The sequence below is a fragment of the Peromyscus maniculatus genome, chromosome 5 (assembly GCF_049852395.1).
Source record: "Peromyscus maniculatus bairdii isolate BWxNUB_F1_BW_parent chromosome 5, HU_Pman_BW_mat_3.1, whole genome shotgun sequence".
In the NCBI taxonomy this organism is placed as follows: domain Eukaryota; kingdom Metazoa; phylum Chordata; class Mammalia; order Rodentia; family Cricetidae; genus Peromyscus; species Peromyscus maniculatus.
The window spans coordinates 79,233,483-79,249,524 of NC_134856.1; the positions used below are offsets into that span (position 1 = coordinate 79,233,483).

At 42.9% G+C, this 16,042-nt stretch overlaps 1 protein-coding gene across 4 annotated transcripts in view; it reads left to right on the forward strand.

Annotated features, from left to right (window-relative positions):
• Fam171a1 (family with sequence similarity 171 member A1) overlaps nt 1–16,042 on the forward strand; it is a 126,642-nt gene that overhangs the window by 4,418 nt on the left and 106,182 nt on the right. The gene's annotated exons all lie outside the window — the stretch shown is intronic.

A 16,042-nucleotide genomic window follows, 5' to 3' on the forward strand; every position in this document is an offset into this window, starting at 1 on the left:
TTCGGGGTCTTCTCTCCCCCACCCCCTTATCCTACGTGGTTTCCAGACCTTTAGGGATTTGTTAGGCAGCCACAGGAATCATCGTGAGAAGAGAAGAGAACTGGAACTGGGAAGCCCTGATCACTAAAAACCATTTCCATGTCTGTCTGTCGCCAGCTCCTGCCTTTTGTCTAATCTTTGGCCTCTTGCAAATCTGCTTTCCAATCGCACAAGTAACGTGGTCGTCACCAAGAATGGCCATGCGTTTAAAAAAAAAAAATCAGAATTTATTTGAGGACAACCCTGGAGCTTCCTTGACATGATTTTGTGGGGACAAAGTCTAGTGTTTCCTCTGTTGCTGGCCTTTTTCTGAGGAGCAGCTATAGGCCGGTAGATGAGCATCTGTGAATCTATCCAGGGCACCTCTTGCCCGGGGTTCATTTGGTTAGGGAGGGGCCTTCACTGGGCTTCTGTGAGCTCCTGCAGGCACTCAGACCCTTGCCAAGATTCCTGATTCCTGGCAGAAAGGTGTGTGCCCTGCTAAGTTAACCCTACTAGCTGAAGGAAGGAGCGCTCCATCCCCAGTATCCTGTGACAGGGGTCCTGCCTCATCCTTCTTCCCCACCCTTTGGAACTTGGGACGAGGGGAACCTTGACTTCCACGCAATATCCTGTTGGTTTCTGTTGACAGTCTGCGTGTAGTTAATGATGCTGAAGGTTTTCATATGCAGTGCTTGCTGAATAGCTGGCTGGCATCTTTTAAATGCATTGCTGCACCCGTAGTTGACGGTAAAATATGACCATTAGGAATTGGGTGTGAATTCAGTAATGTATGTTATGGAAAGGAGGCATTGACAAGGTACCAGGAAACCCATAAGCCTCAGTAGGAGGGGGGTACTTACGGCATTAGGTCATCAGTGCTGAATGATAGCCCCTTTCATTTACACCCCACTGCTTTTTGAATCAGCTATTTTAATGAATGATATTTGTGCCTCAATGAGGCCATTATTTCTGAGGGCAGGTTGGGTGTTTTGTTTTGTAGTTGAAATAGCAATACCTGGAAATAATGAATTCATGAATTTATAAAATAGGAAAAGGCATGGTTTCAAATGAAAAAAAATCATGGAGGGGGAAAAAAAACCTACTGGTTTGAGGTCTAAGACCATGTTTTTATTAAGGTCTTACTGCTAAATCCCTGGAAATGGAATTTCCATGAAGCAAAAGAGAAATGACCAGCCTGTGAGACGATTTATGCCCTGTCTCAGTACATCCTAGAGTTTCAATGGAAGATGGATACTGTTGCCTTTGGATTTCTTTCTTGGTTTGCTGTTTCCGGTAAAGGTGGTGTTTTAAGGTGTCAGTATCAACACTTGGAATCAGAAGTCTCTGTCGCACCACCTGGTCCCTGGATTTGAGCTACTGGGTCTTTAAGGAAATGGACAATTTCTCTTGTCATTTGAGGGTACCTTTAACATGCCAAGTTCTTCAAAGCTTCTTGATGTCTGTCATTCTCCTAACATAGTTAATCGATTCATGTTTTCTCTGCCGCCTAGATCTGAATACAAGCAAGACAAGCACTAGATCTGATTTCACTGTGCATATGTAAGCCAAGTGTGAACTTGTGTGGCACGTAGAGTCGGTGCTGGTGGGGAAAAGTTGAAGATATTGAACTATACACCACAGTGTCCTGAGGTCCTCTTGTCTGCATGTGTTTTAGGAAGTTTGTATACTTCCTCTGAAATCCAATTTGTAAGAGCTTTGCTTTTATTCCAGAAATGAGCTTGAATTATAGCTTGAACAAACTCTGTATAGAAACAGGGCTTGGCTATTATTTCAGGAAACCTACCGAAACCTCAGACATACAGAAACCATCCACTCTAGGATGACAGCCAGTTCCCAGGACTGGTACCTCCTTTAGTCAGTGTACCTTGTGATATCTGGGGAAGCGAGCATCAGCAACGTTTCCTGCTATTTCTTTGCTCTTTAAACATTCGTGATAAAATTCAAGGGTTGGCTTCCGTTGCTGAAGCTGCTTTGAGTCTGCAGAGTGACTTACACAATGCAACAGTTAGTGGCCATGTGACCGACTGGCCGCGACTGTAAACGCTCTCTAGAACAAGACTGGATGTTTTTAGATGTTTCCTCCGCTTTGTACCGCAGTACACGGTATCATTTTGTGGGAACTGTACAGAAGGCATTATTTCAAAGAGTTGACTAACAACTCTGTGCCTCTTACAAAACCACACTGAGGGGACTGATAGAAGATTCTTCTCCAAGGATGAGCTGTGCAGATGTACTACTCTACCGGGATGTCATTTTGAAGTCCAATGCCATTGGGTGAAGGACTTAGTGCTCACTCTTGTCATAGGACCTTTATTTTGTTATTATCGGACAGAAAGGTATTTTATAGTGATATATTAACTTTTCCTTCATCTCAGAAAATCTACCATCTGCTGGAACATTTGAGTGAATGTTTGGCTGCTTCTCTTTCCAAAAGGCCTCTTCTTTACCGAACTTGAACTTCAGTTCAGAATACTGTGTTCAGTTGAAAGACAGGGAAGCAATGGATGGTGGGCGGGGAACTCTCACGAAGAGCAGCCAACACGCTACACTCCTTCCTTAACCTAAGACTTAATTTCTAAATACAACTCATGGGCTCACATTTGGGAGCACGGACGAGTTGGACATACGATGCCCACTGGGTTTCAAAAGGAGGATTATTTTCTCTTCCTTACCCTTCTACATCTTACACTCTAGTTGGAAAAGAAATGAACTAGAAGATATCACTGACATCCTTTTTATGTAATTAGCCAAGAATCTGTGGAGTAAAGTGAAGTAGTCACGTGACAGAAAGGCTAGCTTCTGGCAGTCTGCCATGTTACTTCTAGGTATGTCGGTCTACCCACAGTGCTCAGGGGAGGTTGTATTAAGGACAACATAAGCGCACAACACCTCACTCCATGCTCTCAGAAATGCAGAGATGGGCAGAAGAAGGCTTTTGGACATCAGATAATTTGAGCCGCTACAGCATAGATTAGGCAGCACTGGTACCGTAGTGATTTCCAGTCTCTGTTTAAGGCCACAACTCTGGAGCCAGTTAGGTAAAGCTATGTTATATTGGGCAATCTAGTTGGGAGGGTAAGATTGTCAAATGTATGTCTAATACAGCCATCAAATATTTTAAAACCCTTTATTTTTCATAAAATATAAAAGGACAACCTCCTTGTGAAAACTACAGGATGGTTCGGAATTGTGGAAAGTCACAACTTTTCTGCTCAGAAAAAGGACGCCTGGGGGACAGATGCTTTGCAAGTGAGTTCGTTACAGCTGGTGTCACTGGACCGTCCTGTCTGTTCAGTTCTCTCCCACAGGGAAGAAGTCTGAGTTCAAGGAGGAGGGACACACCTATTTTTAAATCCAATGAGTACCCTCATTTGCTTAGACTTGCTTTCTTGAGCATAGGGTTTGAATAGAAAAAAAATACTGAATTTGTGATGGGAACACGATTTTCTTTTTTTTTTTTTTTTTTTTTGGTTTTTCGAGACAGGGTTTCTCTGTGTAGCTTTGCGCCTTTCCTGGAACTCACTTGGTAGCCCAGGCTGGCCTCGAACTCACAGAGATCCACCTGGCTCTGCCTCCCGAGTGCTGGGATTAAAGGCGTGCGCCACCACCGCCCGGCTTTGGAACACGATTTTCTTAATGTCATCCTGGCAGAGCTGAATGGAAGACACTGGACACTGGTCAAAGCTGTCCCGTGTCCCTCGGGTGACTCACATCAGTAAGGCTTCAGATTTCAAAGCCAGGATGAGTCGCCCAGCCTCAGTGGACGGGGGTTTCGGCTCTGTGGAGTAGGGTTGTGCTCTGGTCATTCATTTGCACCACTATACTGTCATGAAAAAGAGTCTGACCAGAGGTATTTCCTAATCTCACAGAAGAAATTAAACCTTGTGGGCACTGTGTCTTGATATTTTCTTAGTAGTAATGTTTGCTGTTTTGTTAATTACTTATTGACCATTATTATCATACTACGAGTAATTTAGATGAGGCCTTTGTTGGGTCATCGGTTATACTTTCTTATTCATAAAGTTTTAGAAGGTGGGCTTATAAAATTTAGACGCAGAGAAGGCGTCCGAGGGCTTGTGTGATTAAGTTGGACCTACAGGCTAATTTGTGATCTGAACTCTCTTACCTTTGTGACTTTCTCTTTTTACTTCTGCAGCCCCTGTTTCACTAAAAAAAAAAAAAAAATGCCTGTATGTGTAGTGTATGTATGTATATGTTTGTGTGTGTGCACATGTGCGGAGGTCAGAGGCCAACATTAGGTATCTTCTTCAATGGCTTGCCACCTTATTTTTTGAGGCAGGGTCTCTCACTGAACCTGGAGCTCACTGCGTCAGTGAGAGCGGCTGGCCAGCGAACCCCTGGAATCTGCCTGTCTCTACCCTTCCAGTTCTGAAGTTACTGACACATGCTGCCACGTCTCACTTTTTGCACGGCTTCTGTGGATCCAGACATCAGGTCCTCATGCCTGTCTGACAGGCACGTTACCCACTGAGCCACATGGCTTTGCCGTGACATATTTGGAGAGTCCAGAGATAAGGGTGTGGATGTAGGGTGGTATAGGTTGGGCCATGGCTGCTCCAGTGAGTGGAGACTAACCACCCTGATACTAGGCCTTTCGCAGAAGGAGGGAAGTGCCAGGTTAGTGACTAGAATGCCTGTCAGAATCAACTTAAGCAAAGAGAGGTTTATGTTGGCTCATGATCCCTGAGAGATTGAAACCATTATGTTGGGGTAGGTCTAGCAGAGCCACTCGGTCTGTGGCAGTGGGGGTGTAACATGCTGTGCCCATCATGGTAGACCAGAAGGAGGGGTACTTAGACTGGAAGCAACTGGCTGGCCTATAACCTTCAAAGACCCCTGCCCCCAAGGGCTCCACGGCCTGTCAGGTCAACATGGCCACTAGCAAGCTTTCGGAACATGAGCCTGAGGGGTCATTTTAGGTTCAAGGCATAACTGCTACGCACATGTGTGCTCTACAATTCTCAGGAAGGGTTGGGGGCAGGTGAATTTAGAACTTGGCACAGGCGCACATGAGAAAAACATAAGGCGGCTTATGGAATACCAAAAGCTGTGTGTGGAAGTGCTACATTCAAAACGGGATTTTCAATTTCTGACCTGAGAACTCTGAGTGGGGCTTTTTAAAGAATAGCTGTGATTTATTAAATTCTTCCAGTTGTAAATATTTATGGTATTTCCATCACACTTAGTATTTTACCAGTGTATTAGAACACAGGTCCTCTCACAGGGAACAATAGTAGTGATAGGCTAACATGGGTTAGGTGCTTGCTGCCACATGAAGGAATCTCGTGAGCTATCATGTGAGGCCCCAAGGATTCACCCGTCTCTGTCCCCCCAGCTCTGAGGTTACACATGGTAACCAATACACCCAGGCTCTTTTTATGGGTTCTGGGGACTGAACTCAGGGCCTCATTTATATAGAAAGAACTTTGCCACCCAAGCCATCTCTCCAGCCCCTCAATGTATCATTTTCTTTAATTAAGAATGTACATCATTCTCCTTTTATGGGAAAAGAATGTGGCACACAGATACAGCAAACCACTTCCCCCAAATCGCACAGTAATTCGTAGTGTCCACTGTGAAGGAGGTTGTCTCCCCTTCACCCTCAGACTATGTTGCTGTATGCTTGGGGACAGGGATCAGATATAATTTTATGCAAGTCCGATCATCATAGTATTAGAAGAGGTTCTGAATGGCACAGATAATTTTTATGAAGACAGACAACAGTATCGTCCGTGTGGCCCCTCTTTGACCTATCGACACTGACCTCCAACAGACGTTGGCTGAGCAGCTCCTGAGAGCAAAGCTTGGATCCAGATGTGGAGAACAGATAAGAAACTCATATAAATAGCTCTCAGGGGCCCTTGAGGGAGGTCTGTAAAGCAGGGTGGGATTGTGGGTTGGGAGAATCTTCTGGCTTGTGTTCAAAGGCCATTAGTGCTTCACAAACTGTTTTCATAATAAGAGAAACGTGTTTGAACCCAACGGTTGTCAGGGAGGGGGTCGGGAAAGATGTGGTCCTGTGGAAAGTTTTCAGGTTGGGTCCCTGGAGCTTAATGAGATGCCTTTCTCTCTGCAGAATAAGGGGAAACTTTCTTCTGCTGCGTGTGTGAAATACCGCTTTCATCAGTGTTTGGGTATAATTGCAAAAGCTTAACCTTTTTCTTTCTGAAACAATCTTTCTACTTCCCTCTTGCTTGTAAAATGACCCAAAAATTAATTTTTATAAAAATGATGGTTTTAGGTAACAAAATCGTTTTCTAGCCTGTTTCATGGAAACATTTAACAAAAAAAAAAAAGGGAAGATTTTTGTAGTGCATCCTCAAACACACTAGATTCTACAGTTGATGTCCTGCTGAATTTGTTTTATTTATCTATTTATTGATACGTTGTTCTCTCTATCCATTAATCTTGATTTTTTTTCAAATGCATTTTTAAACATGTCTTGGCTATCAGTAATCTTTTCCCTAAGTTCTTCAGCATGTACATCATTAGAGCAGAGTGTTTTTTTCCTCATAGGCAAATTTACATATGAGGAAATATATGATTTGGCTAACATTTGTGAACACCTGTGCACCTCAAGCCCCTTTCAAAGTATAAAATATTATCATCACTCCAGGAAGTCCCCTCATTCCTTGTCCCAGCAAGTCCCTGTCCCATAGTTCTTACATTTTTCCTACCATAGATTATTTTGTTGTTGTTTTTCTAGATCTTTAAGTAAATGAGGCTGGAGAGAATGTATGTCTGCTGTTCATCAGAACAATTTTTGAGGTCTACCCACATTGTAGATGATAGCAACACAGTCAATTCTTTCTTTATTGCCAGTTTTCCATTCTATAACTACTGTGGATTGTTCATCCATTCTTCTGCTGAATGGGTACTTGTCCTGGCTAGTTTTAGGTCCGCTTGACCCAAGATAGAGTTATCTGAAGGCAGGAAACCTCAGCTGGGAAAATGCCTCCATAAGATCCGGCTGTAAGGCACTGTCTTAATTAGTGATTGATAGAGGAGGGCCCAGCCTATGGTAGGTGGTGCTATCTCTGAGCTGATTGTCCTGGGTTCTATAAGAAAGCAGATTGGGCAAGCCATGAGGAGGAAGCAAGCCAGTAAGCAGCACCCCTCCATGGCTTCAGGATCAGCTCCTGCCCCCAGGATCCTTCCCGGTTTGAGTTCCTGTCCTGAATTCCTTCAATAATAGACTCCAAAGCGTAAGTCGAATAACTCCTTTCCTCCCCAACTTGCTTTCGGTCGGTCGAAGTGTTTCCTTGCAGCAATAGAAACCCTAAGGTAGTACTCAAGTCATTTCTAGCTCTGTCTGTAAATGTGGTTTTGATGAACATATCACACAGTTCTTTGGTGCACATAGTTTCATTTCCCTTGAGACTATACTTAGAAGTCACTGGGTGGATGGCTCGGTTGATGAAGTATTTGCCAAGGACCCAAGTTTGGTCCCCAGAACCAACATAAAAATATATGTAATTATGATTCCAGAGCAGGGGAGGTGGAGACAGGATGCTCTCTGGGTTTTGCTGGCCAGTCAGCCTAGACCAGCCAGTGAGCTTTAGCCCAGTGAGAGATCCTTTCTCAAAGAAAGTGAATGATGTTCCTGAGAATGACACCCAAAGTTTCCCCCTCGTCTTCACACACAAGCAACGAGTGCACATGTGTTCTCTCTCTCTCTCTCTCTCTCTCTCTCTCTCTCTCTCTCTCTCTCTCTCTCTCTCTCTCTCTCTCTCTCACACACACACACACACACACACACACACAATTGCATATACTCAAACACATGTGTGGGGATGTTTTAAAAACAGAATTGCTTGATTGGGCAAATGTTTAATTTCATAAGAGAAATCCTAGAACTTTTAAAAGATTGGTTTTATCTTTCTAGTCTCTCATTTAAAATATACCAATGATTCTCTTGTTTCCTTCTCTCAACACTGGTTATTGTTCATCTTTTTAATTTTAGCCGCTTTGAGGACAAGTTTCTTATATATGTATTTGATGAAAATACATGTAGTGTATATATCTTCCCAGATACAAATTGCTTGAGTTTTTGATGTGCTGAAACATTTTTAGAAACCAAAATTTAAGTTTTGGTAATACATTTACATTTATTTTTCAGTGACACTGGAATGTAAATGTTTGTTTTTTCTTTGATATTTAATTAGTTCTATGATGCTATCAGATTATCTAGGTGACTGTCTTGTCTGATCATGTAGACTCACTTTCTCATACACCTATCAGTTAAGCTCTTGTGTGGGTGGAGGTATGCACAAGCATGTGTGTACATGCGTGTGTGCATGCACCTGTGTGTGACCTCGTCTAGGATGGAGAGGGAGTGGGACAGAGGCAACACAGGGCTGTTTCAGTGCCATTGTCTTTCTTTAAAGACACACACCACCTAGGGGTGCCAGTTGCCACACTCAAAAAGAACCACAATCTCTTCATGCCTAAGCAGTTTTGAGAAATTATTTGGGGTCTCCACAAACCCTGATGAGTCAGCTCTTTAAAACATTCTAGCAGCTTTTAAAAGTTAAGACAATAGAATTCTAAATGTGTCCAAAACAGAAGGCAGACGCTTTGGCCCAGTGTTGAGGGACCAGGATATGGTGTACAGTAAAAAGTAAAATGGCTTGAGATTTACCCAGCTCTCCCCAAAGACTGGGTACATCCTTTAGAAGGACGGGCAGAGTGTGACTGTTTTCTGTCACCAGCCTGTTGTCTGCTGCTGTGCTCTAGTAGGACTCCAGTGGCAACACCTGAGCCAAAGTTGAGGGTTCCAGAGCCAGCCTGACATCCTGCATAGTGTCCCCCAGAGGGAGGTAGAGAAGTGAAGTACTGGAGGAGAACTAACTCGTGTATAGGCTGGCTTTCTCTGGGCCTCTCCCTGAGACTTGTAGCCACGCTGCTGCCGGGTGAATTGCCTCAAAAACATGACTTCCCCCTCCCCACTCGAATGCATAGCCCAAATGCACTTGGGAAGGCGGAGGGGGAACCCCAGCATACTGTGATATGGAGGGGCACCCCAGCACACTGTGATATGGAGGGGCACCCCAGCACAGTGTGATATGGAGGGGTAACTGCAGTGGTTTTATGATCACACATGCACCATCCTGACAGGTGAAGGGGGTAGGGGAGGACCCTCAGAACCATCAGTCACCTGCTCAGCATGCACACACCTCACTGTCCCTGTCCCAGGGGCTTTTACAAAGACAATGCCCAGAGTCAATCACATTAATTCTGAGTCACCGTGTACACATTTGACCTTTCTGGTGAGCACACCTGGCTGGGTGTGAAGAGCTATTGTAGCCAGCCGTATTGGACTAAGGAAGAAGTGGGTGCTGGAATCCACTCCCTCTCTTTGCGGCTCTTCTTCTAATTTCTTAGGGTCTTTCCTAACTATTCTATTGGTGAGCTTCCTGCTTTTAGAAATTACGTGGAGAAACCAGCCCTGAACACATAGCTATCTATATACACTGTCCTTCCAGTGGGGCTAATTCTCAGTACCCCTTTGTCTGGCTTCTTTGGACTTTGCATAGACAGGTAGGATCAGTGGTATAAATAGTCCTCTGTGATTTGTTATTAAAACAGCATTTATGAAAAGCAGGGTGTTTCGCTTTTCAAGCCTCGCCCATTTGCTCACTTCCATGCTCATGGGGCATGCTCCTCAGCTCCTTTCTCCCTGTGCAGTCCCACACATAGCTGGGATTTAAAGTGACAGGAAGTCCTGTCCTGGGAGTTGCTAATCAATCTGACATCATTATACATGGGCTTGGTTCTAACCCATCCCCCTGCAACACTGCCCTTCTGCCCACCCTCAGCTAGTGTCCTTCCACTACCTAACTAGTCTCCCTCTCTACTTCACTTCAATGCCCTCTCTTTTCCCCTTGCTTAAGACCTCTTCCTCCCTCTCATGATCACTTTCTAGTTTCATGACCCCCACACACATAATATTGTAGTGGGGAGCCATTCCAGGTTTGATCTGGAAGTTCTAACCCCCATTGAGGCTTCGGTAACTGTCACGCCTACAAGGCGGGGCCAAGAGAGGGCCCTGAAGACCCCGAGATCCAGATGCGCCAGCTCTCTTGGTTCCTGGACCCTGGACGCTGGAGGTAGACCAAGCAGAGTTCTCCAGAGAACACCGCTGGACTGCGCTACGTCTTTCCCAGACCCTGCAACCTACCTATCCCTCCATTTGTAAGTTACGCCACTAAATAAACCTCCCTTTTAACTACGTGGAGTGGCCTTAATAATTTCATCAATATTATATATATATATATATATATGTATGTATATATATATGTGTGTGTGTATACATACATATATACATATATATATACATACACACACACACACACACACACACATATATATATATACTTAGATTTAAAAGTATGTATGTGTGTGTGTGTGTATGTATATATATATATATATATATATATATACATACACACACACACACATACATACTTTTAAATCTAAGTCCCTATGATGAGAGAACTCATGCAGCATTTCTTTCTTAGTCTGGCTTGCTTCACTTGACATAATGATTTTCATTTTTGTGCAGGTGTCATGATTTTACTTTTCTTCATGGCAGAATAAAATTCCACCGTGCATCTGTACCGCACTGGCTTTATCATTCATCGGTTGATGGAGATCTGGGCTGGTTTCATTTCCTCCATATCATGCGGCGATAGACACTGCACAGGGATCTCTGTGGCGTGTAGACTTAGAGTCCTTTGGGTAGAGAGCTGAGGGAGGTGTAGCTGTCATCTGGAGGTCTGTTTTTAGTTTTCTGGGAAGCCTGCATGTGATTTTCATAGTCGCTGCACAAGTCTGCATTCAAACTAGACGTCTGTATGGGTTCCCGTTTGCTCACATTCTCGCCAGCATTTATTGTCATTTGTTTTCTTCATGATAGCCTTTCAGAATGAGGTGAAATGGAGTCTCAGAACAGTGTCAATTTACTTTTTCCGATGACTAAGGATGTTGGACATTTTATGGCAGGTTTCCCCCCTTTGGAGAACTGTCCGTTCCGTTCATGAGCTCATTTATTGATCAGATAATTTGCTTTTTGTTGTTTAATCTTTCTGCTTTTTAAAAAAAATATATCCTAGGTATTAATCCCGTCTGATTTGTGGTTGACAGAGTTGTTCTTTGGTTTTTGTCTTTCTTTTGTTTTTTCCCATTCTATATGGCATTTCTTCACTTTGGTGATTTTTTTCCTTTGCTGTGTGGAAGCTTCTTAAATTCCACGCAGTCACATTTGTCTGTTCTTAGGATTCTCCCTGTGTTAATAGAGTCTTCTTTGGGAAGTCCTTGCCTGTGCCCATAACTTTAGAGTGTTTTCTTGTGTGTCCTCTGGTCATTTCAAGGTTTCAGGTCTTGCTAATACTAAGATCTTTGATCCATGTTTAATTAATTTTTGTCCAGGGTGAGCTATGTGGGTCTATAATAGCCTTATTATTTAATGTGGAAACTAGTTTTCTCAGGGCCAGTTATTAAGAGGGTATTTTTCCCTTTATATGTTTTTCACATTTTTAAGTTATCTGTGTAGGTACATTTCTGGGTCCTCTGTTCCAGTCCCCTGATCTACATGCTCCCATTTTGCCACTAGTGTGCTGTTTTGTTACCATGGCTCTGTAATATAACTTGGGATCAGATGTTGTGGTGCCTCTAGTATTACCCTTTCTGCTGAGGGTCTTTTGTGATTCCATATGAATTTAGGGATTTTTTTACCCTGTTCCTGTGAAGAATGCCATTGGAATTCTGAAATAGCTCACACTAATATTATTAATTAATAATTTTATAATATGTAATTTATAGTATAATTCATATTGATATATTAATAGCTTACATCAATTTTGGTAATATTGCTATTTCACAATATTAATTGTGCCAATACATAAACAAGACTCATAAGTACTTTCATGCTATTGCAAATGGGACTTTCCCTCCTAACTATTTTCTTGGCATATTCATTATTGGAGTATAGAAAAATTATTGATTTTTTGTCAATTTTGTATCATACTATTTACCTGAAAGTATTTATCAATTCTGAGAGTTTTCTGATGGAGTCATTGGAGTCTTAAACATTGGATCATGTTTTCTCAGATATGATAGTTTTACTTCTTTTCTTGTCTATAGTTTTCTTCCTTGTCTTCTTGCCCCGAGACCTTGAGCACTATATTGGATAAGAGTGAACAGAGTGAAATGCCTTTGTCTCATTTTAGATTTTGGAGACAATACAGATACTCTGTATTTAGGTTAACTAAAGGTATATTTACCACAGGGTCATCTTATATAGCCTTTATTATATTTAGATATATTTCTTATACTCCCAGTGTCTTCAGGACTTTTATCACAGGGATGTTGAATTTTGACAAAGTCTTTTTCTGCAAAGACTATGGTGGTTTCTGTTATTAAATTGATGTGCGCTATTATTTATTGATTTGTGTATGTGCCCAACTAACTTTGCATCTCTGGTTTGAAAACAACATGGTTGTGCTGTATGAATTTCTTAGTGCATTTCTGAATTCAGTTTGCAGGAATTTGAGAATTTTTGCATCTGTGTTTCCCAGGGAAACAGGTTTTCGGATTTGTGTCCTTATCTGGTTTTGGTATCAGGCTTCATACAGTGGAGTGAGTGGCGTGCCCTCCCCTTCTGTTTCATGGATCACTTTAAAGAGCACTGGTGCCAACACTTCTTTAAAGGTGTGTTAGAATTTGGGGGTGAGTTGGTCCAGTCCTGTTTTGTTTTGTTTTGTTTTGTTTTTTCTTTGTTGGAAGACTTCATGGTAATGCTTTAGATCTCATTGATCGTAATGGGTGAGTTGAACTCACATATGCCCTCTTGATTCAACTTCAGTTAGTAATCTATGTCTAGGAATAGGTCTGTTTCTTCTATATATTTTTTTTCAATATTTTTGGAATATAACTTTTCCAAGTACTCCCCAGTGATTGTCTGGATCTCAAGGGCATCTGTAATAACCCCTCCCCCACCCACCTTCATCTTATTTGTGTAGCTGCCTGGAGTAGAGACAGGTTTTTCTGGGTGGCTCCTGGTAAGGGGACCACGCTCCAGTAGAGGACCACATACCCAAGACTATTTGGACAATGCAAATTAGTCTTGAAGGTTTAACAAACAAAAAAAAAGGACACTAATTTGGTTGGGTAAGAAAGTTGGGGTGAACTGGGGAAGTAAGAGTATATCATTCAATGTATATGTGCTTATGTAGTTTCTGTTAACTTTTAGTTTTATTGCACTATGGTCTGATATGATACATGGAATTGTTCTGATTCTTTTGTATCCTATCAGACTTGAATAAGTCTGTGCGAAGGGATGTTCCACAGGTTCCTGAGAAGACTCTCTGTGTCTGTTTGGTGGATTATTCTATATGTAATTGCTAAGCCCATTTGATCTGTGGTGTAGTTTAACTCTGAGGTTTCTTTGTTAATTTTTAGTTTGGCTGACCTCTCTGGAGGTGAGAGTAGGTACTGAAATCACCCACTGTTACTGTGTCAGAACCAATCTGACCTCTGATGTGCTTTTGTATTTGTTTGGAAACATTTGGAGCCCCAGCATTTGGTGTATATATTTATAATTATTAAGCCCTCTAAAGGAATTTCTCCATTTCTTGTTATGTAGTGAATTATCTCTTCTGACTGATTTTAGTCTTGAGTATACTTCATCAGACATGAGAGTAACAACACCAGCTTGTTTCCAGCTCCCATTCCCTTGATAGATTATCTTCCATCCGTTGACTATTGCTCTGTCAGTCAGTAGCCATCTTTCCCTTGGAGAAAATAGACATTTGGGTCTAGTTTTTTATTCCAGCCTTCAAGTCTGCATCTTTTTGTTGGTAAGTTGAGGCCATTTACATTTAAGTTTATTATTGAGAGATGCTTATAGATTCCTGTCATTTTATTGGTTGTTTTCTGATTGTTTGGAGTGCTTGGTCTGTTCTTTCTCCCAAATTAGTATCTGGAATCTGCCGCTTTGCTATCTGGCACATGATGGAGTCTTCCCTTGTTCTCCGTTGCTCACTTTTCACTTTTCCTCTTGAACTTTGTCCTTTCCTGCATCTGACAGCTGACACCTGTCTGCTCTGTGTGTAGTATTCCTGTAAGTGTCCTCTACAGGGCTGCTTTGCTGTTTATGAATTGCATTAATTGTGACTTCTTGAAATGCCTTTATTTCCCTGTCGGTTTTATTCCATTTATTTGTGTGTCTGTGTGTATCTGTGTGTGCACGTGAACACACATGCACACACACAAACGCACGCACACAAAGAAAACAAAGCTTTTGGATGTGGCTTGTGCTTCCCCTCGGCCGGCACTGAGGAGGGGGAGGTGACGCTGTCCTGTCTTCTTACTGTGGTCTTATCCTGATCTCCACACTTCTCAGCACCCTTTCACTTCCTTCGTAGAGTCCAAAGCTCCTCCTCTCTCTGTCTCATTGGAAGAGGCTTTTTGGGTTTTTTGGCTTTTTTCTTATTCTGACTTTTTCCACCAGGTCACCCAAAGGCAGCTGCTGTCCTGTTCTCATGTAGAAGTCTTGGTCACTCTTTTCCGATACGGTGGAAATCTCTCATTATTTCCACTTAGATAAACAAAGCAACATTAGAAAAAAAATGTGAGTCTGTTATTCTAAATACTATAATATAAAACGACAGCACTAGCTCTTTCCGGATGAAAGAAGTTACTTGTGCCTAACGTCACATGGTTTTAGAAGCACCCCTGTTGAGTCGGGGTTTGGAGGTGAAGGGTTGGGGTGCCGCCTTTGAACGGGATCTTCCACTTTTTGCCCTGCTGGTCTGGCTCTGCTCTTGGCAACCTACCATCTGCTCTCCGTGTTTTTTGCATATGTGATAAGGCATATGGTTAAGGGACGGAAAAGTCAACGCGTGCAACTGGTGAGGGAGGGGGACACCGTGTCTGCAGTCCGGTCGAGTTAGCGGCCCATCTGCCAGAGCACAGAGGGCCTTTGAGCCAGCAGCTTGACTCCCCGGGCCGGGCCGGTGGGCCTGTGTGGGGAGTCCCTCAGTCCATGTTTGAAGAGGATGGAGCGTGGTAACAACAGAATGAAGGCTCTTCTTCCTAAATGGCTTGTCACGGAGTGCAGACACCGCCGTGGTTTACAGATTTGTTTTCTTTGGCTGGAGACTTGAAGTATGTTAATGAGATGAAATGAAGAGCGAGCTCCTTGCTCATCTGTCTCTTGGTGAAGCAAACTAGTCTAGGGCCTTTCCTCCCCATCAGGGTCCCACATACAGCCAGGCTGACCTTGAACTCCTGACCCTCCTGCCTTGGGCTTCCTGGTGCTGGGATTCCAAGTGTCACCATGCCCAGCCTTTGAGGGGCTTTTAATGTACATTGGTATCTTCTAGAGCATGGAACTTGGGGGTTTTGTTGGACTGAAAATTAATGAAAGGCTTTTATTGTATGCTTTCCCCATGACTCGGAACATTTTCTTCACTATCTGGACTCTTGTTTGCCTTTTTAAATTAAAAAATAAAACCACTGCCTATGCTGTTAAAGGCGCTAACAGATTAGTAGAAATGATAGGGAATAGTTGGCGCATTAACTAGTAAAGGTAGGCATTCTACATGGGTACTTCATGTATGCTAAGTAAGCAGAAGAGGCTTTGCTGGATTTTTGAAGCAGGGGTTTAACTCGTGTGCACACATTAGGAAAAAATGTTCTCGAGGGGGACTTTCCCCTAGAGGATCTCGTTTCTAAACTCAGACCCCTTCAAGTCCACAAAAGAAGTGGCTAGAAGACTCCGAGGTTGGCACTTCTAACTATTCTTCTGCTCATCACCTTGTGACTTCAGCGCCTCCTTCATTTGTCTCTTCGTCCATCTGGCCCCCCACCAAAAAGTCTCTGCTTTGAACCAGATGAGGTGGTGCATACCTGTAATCTCAAGGCTCAGGGGGCAGAGGAAGAAGGGTCACAAGTTCGAAGCTGGCCTGGGCTACAA